Raw genomic sequence first — 9,098 nt, 5'->3', positions numbered from 1 at the left:
ACAGATTTCTAATTACTTTTGACATAATCTCTGGATTGTTTTTATCATTCTCCAAGAAACTGGATGTATTAATTCTACAGAGCCCCTGTTTGCTGATATGAAGACGATAGTTTTCAGGCCGACAACAGTTCATCTGGCTTATTGCACCAAAGTAAAACAAAGCTGTATATGTTGCTTGACTACTTGTAATTCATGAAGATATATTGTGCTACCCTATCCACAATGATTTATTTGCCTTTCTTATCTTGTTGAAAGTCTTTTGTTTTTCCTTATTGAAATAGAATGCAGGACTATTTTGGTACTTTCTTTTCCGGTCCTTTGCTTTTCATTAAATCTGCTTCTGTTTTGCTGTATTTTTTCACTGTTTCTAACCCCTTTGCTGAATTGTAATAATTTGGAACTCTGCCTTTAATAGGTAAAGATCTGTAATAGCAGTTTACACTCATGACAAGATGTTCACACCAAAAAAGTTAAAGATAACATCATATAAGTTCCCCTTTGATGCTGAATTGAAACGTAAAATGATGGAACCAACCAACCAACCACTGCACACAGATGAACTGTTGTCGGCCTGAAAACTATCATCTTCAATTTTTCAAGGTTGTAATTTGGTCAAGAAGGTCGTGGATTTAAAATATTATAAAACCTTTAATTGCAGTTATAGAGTCATAGAGTCATAGAGATGTACAGCATGGAAACAGACCCTTTGGTCCAACTCGTCCATGCCGACCAGATATCCCAACCCAATCTAGTCCCACCTGTCAGCACCTGGCCCATATCCCTCCAAACCCTTCCTATTCATATACCCATCCAAATGCCTCTTAAATGTTGCAATTGTACCAGCCTCCACACTTCCTCTGGCAGCTTATTCTATACACGTACAACCCTCTGCATGAAAAAGTTGCCCCTTAGGTCCCTTTTATATCTTTCCCCTCTCACCCTAAATCTATGCCTTCTAGTTATGGACTCCCCGACCCCAGGGAAAAGACTGCCTATTTATCCTATCCATGCCCCTCATAATTTTGTAAACCTCTATAAGGTCACCCTTCAGCCTCCGATGCTCCAGGGAAAACAGCCCCAGCCTGTTCAGCCTCTCCCTGTAGCTCAGATCCTCCAAACCTGGCACCATCCTTGTAAATCTTTTTTGAACCCTTTCAAGTTTCGCAACATCTTTCCGATAGGAAGGAGACCAGAATTACACTCAATATTCCAACAGTGGCCTAACCAATGTCCTGTACAGCCGCAACATGACCTCCCAACTCTTGTACTCAATACTCTGATCAATAAAGGGAAGCATACCAAACTCCACCTTCACTATCCTATCTACCTGCAACTCCACTTTCAAGGAGCTATGAACCTGCACTCCAAGGTCTCTTGGTTCAGCAACACTCTCTAGGACCTTACAATTATGTGTACAAGTCCTGCTAAGATTTGCTTTCCCAAAATACAGCACCTCGCATTTATCTGAATTAAACTCCATCTGCCACTTCTCAGCCCATTGGCCCATCTGGTCCAGATCCTGTTGTAATCTGAGATAACCCTCTTCGCTGTCCACTACACCTCCAATTTCGGTGTCAGATGCAAACTTACTAACTGTACCTCTTATGCTCGCATCCAAATTATTTATGTAAATGACAAAAAGTAGAGGGCCCAGCACTGATCCTTGTGGCACTCCACTGGTCACTGAAAAACAGTTCTTACTTTTAATGCTGTAAGAAGTCTTTTTCCTGGTTTATCTTAACTTCTAAATCAGCAAGAAGGCTGATGCTTCATCTTTTTAAAAGAGACAAAGGGTTTCCAGTGATTTAGCACTTATTGAAGTCAAAAAGAGGTAAGTTTTCCTCATAGCTATGTACTTTGCAAAAATGTATTCAAATAAATTTGTTGCAACAGTTTTCAAATGCTTTGATGACTAGGCTGTCCAATCTTCAATAAGGATCATGGAGTCATCTATTCGCAATTGCTGCTGCTTACTACAATGCTGTCACATGATCTTTTCTGTCCTTGTAATTTGCTGTAGATGCAATTATGGGTTTTGTACCTTTAGCAGGGTATTTGTAATTGAATAGCCATTACTTATGTTAGTTGCTGTAACAAAAGAACTAAAGATGGGTAATGCAGTAATGAAAGAGTCAACAGATGTTTATCATACTCCTGGTACCTATATATACCACAATAACAGGCACTGCCATGCCTTGATAAGTACTGTGAAATTTGGTGACAATTTGTTGCAACCTTTTCCCAGTGGAGAAAGTGAGGGCTGCAGATGCTGGAGCTCAGAGCTTAAAAATGTGTTGCTGGAAAAGCGCAGCAGGTCAGGCAGCAACAAAGGAGAAGGAGAATCGACGTTTCAGGCATAACCCTTCTTCAGGAAGCTGAAGATGGGCTTATGCCCGAAACGTCGATTCTCATTCTCCTTTGATGCTGCCTGACCTGCTGCGCTTTTCCAGCAACAACTTTTCCCAGTGTCTCATCCTCCAGGTGATCCCAGTAAGATGGAGACTGAGACCTTTGTGTCATCAATTTGGATGTACTAAAATGGTGATATTATGAGTATGTCTCATAAAAGTATATTACAGACTAGCTATGCCACTTCACAAAAACATGGTGGCATAATGTTTGTACCACAATCCTTCTGATATGATTTGGTGGTGCATTGAGCAGCGAATAATATGTCTGATTTATTACAGAACTGAATATAAAAAACTTCAAGGAAAGAGTCTATTGCTCCAACCATTTCCAACTCTAAATTATAATGGTAAAGATATACATTTTCTAGTAAATAGATATTATCTTGTAAATAAATATTAAATCAAGTTTCCAACTCCCTCTTCCAGGACCTTGACTTGATATGAGGATAAACATGGATATTCAACAAGTGGCCTTGTCTCACTTTAATGTAGAAATTCAATCTCTGGTGCCTAAGCTTATGCTCTAAATCTGTGCAAATTTATTTTGCTGTATATTTTCTCAATTTTCCACTTTTATTTCATATTCCTTGTACCTTGATTACTTTGCTTTGTACTTATAGCAATGAAGCTATTTTAGATCTGATACCATCTAATAAGGCAAGAGTAATTATTATTCCAAAAGCAAAGAATGCCTCATGACTGAATAATCAGAAAACATTGAATTCTGCATTAAGTTTGGGAATGGCAAACAGTATTCAAACCTAAAATGAGAGATTTAAACTTATATAAAGCCAATTGCGTTCATATGGGGGAGAAGCTGATTAAACTAAGGGGCGGGCTGATTAGATTATGACAGTAAGTAAACATTAAAAAATAATTCAAACTCCTCAAAAAAATATTTTTGGCTAAATAAATCTACAAGAGAATTCCAACTATGCTTTATTAGGAAAGTTATTGGCAGTATTAGTTTACAAGAAGGGGCTTATAATGTTCTAAATAATATGGATAAAATGTCAATGGATTAAAAAGTTTATATTATTAAATCTATGATAGGCAGACTAAATGCATTAAAACAATTGGTTTTTTTTAGCTTCAGAGTAAAGCATTCAGGCTTTTAATTCAGAATTGTTTCAGTTCAGTTCAGCAGGTTGAAATCTTTCACCTAGAAGGAGAATCAAGTCAGTTCAGGGGAATCCATTAGCTCAGCAGAATTATTTCTTTTTCTCTGTAAAGCGTGCAACTAAGGAATGTTTGGATATGAATTTTCAAGTTATTACAACTGAGTAAGTTTATGTCATTATAATTTTGACAGTCTCATGCCAGTAGACACAGAAAAAAAGAAATCATAAAAAAATGGTTTCAACCGTCCAAAGAAAAGAAAGTGGAAAATGTCAGTTAAGTGAAGACTCCAGAGGATGAGATAAGAGTGAAACTTTACTGTTATTGTGGTTCAATGATGGATAGTATTGGCAAACAGGTTTGTGTTAAGATCTTTCCTTCTCCTTTAATTATAAATATTAAACTTCGTATTTTTTCTTCTTTTGTGTAACAAATGTATGCTTTGCTGTTAAATAAAAACCTGCAGCCTCATGTGAACATACTTTAATATCTAACCACTAGGCAAACTAACTGGACAAATTGCAGATTTGAGGAGAAAGTGAGGACTGCAGATGCTGGAGATCAGAGTCAAGAGTGTGATGCTGGCAAAGTGCAGCAGGTCAGGCAACATGTGAGGAGCATGAGAATCGATGTTTAAGGCATAACACTTCATCAGGAATGTGGAGGGGAAAGGGGGGCTGAGAAATAAATAAGGCAATGGGGTGGGGCTGCGGGAAAGGTAGGTGGGATGCAATAGGTGGGCAAATGCAGAAGGTGATTGTGATAGGTTGCTGGGAAGTGTGGAGTGGATGGATGGCAAGGAAGATGGACAAGTAGGTCAGGTGAAGAGGGTGGAGCCATGTAGCAGGGTTGGATCTAGGATAGAGTAGGGGAAGGGGACATGACCAGTTTTCAAATCTCCCCTCCCCCACCCCATTCTAGATCCAACCCTTTTACCCAGCTCCGCCCTCTTCACGCAACCTCCCTGTCCATCTTCCTTCCCACCTATTCATTCCACACTTCCCACCAACCTATCACAATCACATCTCAACTTCACCTACCCCCACCATCTCCCTCTCTCCCCAGTTATTTCTCATCCCCCTTCCTCCTACTCAGTCCTGATGAAGTCTTGCTCCTCAGATGCTGCCTGACTCGCTGTGCTTTTTCACACTTTATCAACACTGACTTCTCCAACATCTGCAGTCCTCACATCTCCAAATCGAAGATATGATCCATCAAGCCAGGTTTTATTCTTGGTTATGGTTTTTCCAATATTACCACTAGCTGGGATCAGAACAAGCAATAGTGTGTGATACATTTAGGGGACAAACGAAAACAACTCACTAAGACCTGATGCATGCTAGAGTTGTGAAAGAGGCAACTATACAAATAAAGGATAATCTGAATATGATTTTCCAAATTTCCTACAATGGTTCCAGCATATTCAAAGTTAAGAAATATAACAGTGCTAGTCAGGAAATGAGGAAGAGAGAGAATGGGGAAATATATGTAAGCTAGTCCAAGCTAGGCCATTGGAAAAGTTTAGAATCTATTATTAAGAAAGTCAAAACAATACATGGAATGATCAAACAGAACTTTCATAGGAATTTGAATATTTCTACTGTTTTTAACCACTATATTCTTATCAAGACAAATGTCACCAATTAAAATTATTGTTAGAGTTTAGTAGAGCTTAAAACCTCACGAGAAATTTCTCATCATCAAGGAACTAGTTAGCTTTATCAGCGACAAACTATATCCTTTAATGTAACATTCTCCCTTCTAAGAAAATTAACTTAGGGCAGACCATATCTACAAGTATATTGTAACAGAAACAACATTTTAAAATTTACTATTATCGGCACTTGGAGTCCAATGGTGTAGTATTATCCCTTGCTTAGTAATCCAGAAACTCTGGTGGTATTCTGGAAACCCAGGTTCATATCCCATCACCTCAAAGAGTGGAATTTGGGTTTTAAAAAATCTGGAATTATATATCCACTAATGTCCATGAAACTATCCATCTGCATAATTAATCCCTTTAGGAAAGAAAATCTGCCATCCATAATTGGTCTGGCCTACATGCGATCCCAGCCCCACAGCAATGTGATTGATTCTGAATTGTAAACTGAAATTGCATAGTCAGCCACTCAAACTCTTATGAAATTTAAACAAAGGAACAAAATTAGATGGATCATGTAGCATTGATATTGGCATCAGAAATAGGGTCCACTTTGTCAACATCTGGGGTCTTGTGCAAATATTGGAAGAGCTGTCTTATAGTTAGATACAGTCAAATTTATGGAATCATATGTCAGACAATATCCCACAAAAAACCATCACCATCCTTTGGATAAGGCCTGCCTCACCAACAGGACAGACTAACCAGCAGTGACTACACAGCAGTATCCAGTCAGGAATAAGTCGCCTGAGAGTACTGCTCATTGACTCCACACCTCAGGAAGTCTCATGACTTCAGGTCAAAAATGGGCAAGGAAACATCCTGCTGAACATCTCCCTCCCTCTGCTGACGAATCAGCGTTCCTTCACGTTGAACGCAAGTTTGAGGAAGCACGGAGGGTGGCTCAGTTGTAGAATATACTCTGGGGCAGACGGTCCAATATCCAACATCAACTGTGATTTATCAGCAACACCACTGATTACACTGGTTGAGTCCTGAAGGACTTAGCTGCTATACCAGGTCTGTGGCAGCTGGTGAAGGAGTCAGCAAAAGGGACAAATATCCTTGATCTCATGCTCACAAATCTGACTGTCACAGATGCATCTATTCATGACAGTATTAGTAGGAACAACCACTGCATAGTTCTTGTGGAATAGAATAGCGTCTTCACATCGAAGATGCCCTCCAATGTGTTATATACCACTTTTACTGTGCTAAATCGGTTAGATTCCAACCAAATCTTACCACTCAAGATTGGACAGCCATGAGCCACTATTGGCCATCAGCAGGAGAGCTTGCAGAATTGTTTTCAACCACGATCCGCAAAAATCACAGCCTAGCATATCCCCACTCTACTATTACAATCATGCAAGGGAATCACCCCTGGTCCAGTGGAGAGTGCAGAAGGACATGTCATGAGCCGCATCAGGCATGTTTAAAAATGAGATGTCAACCTGGCAAAGCAAAAAAAAACAAGTCTACTTGTATGCCAAACAGTACAAGCAACAAGTGATAGACAAGGCTAAGCAGGTTTGTGTTAAGATCTTTCCATTCCCTTTAAATATAAATATTAAACTTTGTCTTTTTTCTTCTTTTTTGTAACAAATGTATGCTTTGTTGTTAAATAAAAACCTGCAGTCTCCTGTGAATATACTTTAATGACTAACCACTAGGCTAACTAACTGGAGAAATTGAAGATACACAAACTTAACACAAGGCCATAACTGATAGTTCAGACCTGATAGCTGCCATCCTCCCACATCTAGTCAAGAATGGTGGCGGACAATTAAACAACTCATTTCAGAAGGAGAGTCCACAAATTTCCCATTCTCAATACCCAGCACATCAGTGCAAAAGCTAAGGATAAAACATTGCAACTAGTGTCAGCTTAATGATCCATGTTGGATTCTTATGCAGATCTCCAGCATCACAAATGACAGTCTTCAACCAATTTCCTTAACTCATTGATGTGAAATCAAGAAATGGTTGAAGGCACTGGATATTGCAAAGACCTTGAATCTTGACAATATTTTAGCAATAATACAAATGATGAGCTTCAAAATGTGCTGTACCCTTAGAGAAACTCTTCCAGTAATGCTACAAAACCCGGATCTACCTGAATAATTTTCCTGGTACATCCTGTACACAAAACGTAGAATACATCCAACAGTGTCAATTACCACCCCATCGGTCTGCTCTTGATCATCAGTAAAATAATGGAAGTGGTCATTAACAATGCCATTAAGCAGCACTACTTTAGTAATAATCTGCTTACTGTAGCTCAGTTTGGGTTTCACCAGGCCCCTCAGATCCTTACTTTATTCCAACCTTTGTTCAAACAAGGAAAAATGAGCTGAAACTCAGAGATGAGGTGACAGTGATTGCTTGTGACTTCAAGGCTGCTTTTGATTGACTTTGGCATCACAAAAACTTTGCAAAAACAAAATTAATGGGAATTGGGAAAATTTCTAGGCTGGTTGAAATCCTACCTAGCTCAAAGAAAGATGGTTATATATCAGAGTTCCTCAGGATCATATCCGAACCCCAACCATCTTCAACTGCTTAATCAATTACCTTCCCCCTATTGTATGGTCAGAACTGGAGATGTTCTCTGTTGTTTGCACAATGATCAGCACCATTTGTTACTGTTGATACTGAAGCAGTCCATGTCCAAATGCAGCAAGGCCTGGATAATATCCAGATTTGGGCTGACAAATAGCAAGTAACATTAATACCAAACACATGCTATACAGTGATCACCAAGAGAGAATCTAACTTTGCCTTATAACATTCAATAGCATAATCAACACTGAATCCCCCACCATCAACCCCGTTGGTGTTTACCATTAACCATAAAGTGAACTGGGCTATCTACATAAATACTGTCAGTACAAAAGCAGGTCTGAGGTGATGAACACCTGACTCCACAAAGCCAGTCCAGTGTCTCCAAAACAAAGTTAAGAGTGTAATGGATTATTCCCCATTTTCCTGGATTGGTATAACCCCAACAGTACACAAGAAGCTTGATACCATCCAGGTCAAAGCAGCCCACTTGATTAGCACCACATTGAGAAACGTTTATTCCATTCACCACCGAAGCACATAGCAGCGGTTTGTGCCATCTACAAGATGCTCAACAGAGATTCACCAAGACTCCTTGACAACGCATTCTAAAACTATGTATATTACCATCTTGAAGGACAAGGCAGCAGTACATAGGAACACCAAGCCATTCACCATCAACATGCAAACATATTGCCTTTCATGTTACTGGATCAAAGTCTTAGAACATCATCCGTAACAGCATTGTGGACATACCTACATCAAATAAACTGTAGTGGTTCAAGAAGGCAGCTCACCACATCTCAAGGGAAACTAAGAATGGGCAACAAATGCTGTACAAGGTACCAAAGTCCACATCCCATGAACAAATAAAAAGAATTCAAGGATATTATCATCTAGATCGAGGCACATGAGGATATGATCATGAATCTACAACTCTTTATAATTGCTGAAGAATGTTTATTGTAAGAATCAATTCTAGATTGTGTTATAAATAATGAAGATATATCATAGAATATCAAAAATAGCTAAATATGTGCACAATGTTAAAAATCTACCTTTAAAACCCTTTGGACATTACACACAATCCAGTATAATTTCTTTAAAGTGAGATTTTGTCTCATCTTTAGGGGGACTTGGGGGCAAACACTGTATCGGCGCCGCCTCATGCTCCCACGAGGAAGTTGAACAGTTCATCCACTTCACCAACACCTTCCACCCCGACCTCAAATTCACCCGGACAGTCTCAGATTCCTCCCTCCCCTTCCTCAACCTTTCTATTTCTATCTCAGGCGACCGAATCAACACGGACATCTACTACAAACCGACCGACTCCCACAGCTACC

This window comes from Chiloscyllium plagiosum, chromosome 17 (assembly GCF_004010195.1).
Source record: "Chiloscyllium plagiosum isolate BGI_BamShark_2017 chromosome 17, ASM401019v2, whole genome shotgun sequence".
Taxonomy (NCBI): domain Eukaryota; kingdom Metazoa; phylum Chordata; class Chondrichthyes; order Orectolobiformes; family Hemiscylliidae; genus Chiloscyllium; species Chiloscyllium plagiosum.
Note: the sequence above shows the minus strand (reverse complement) of the source record.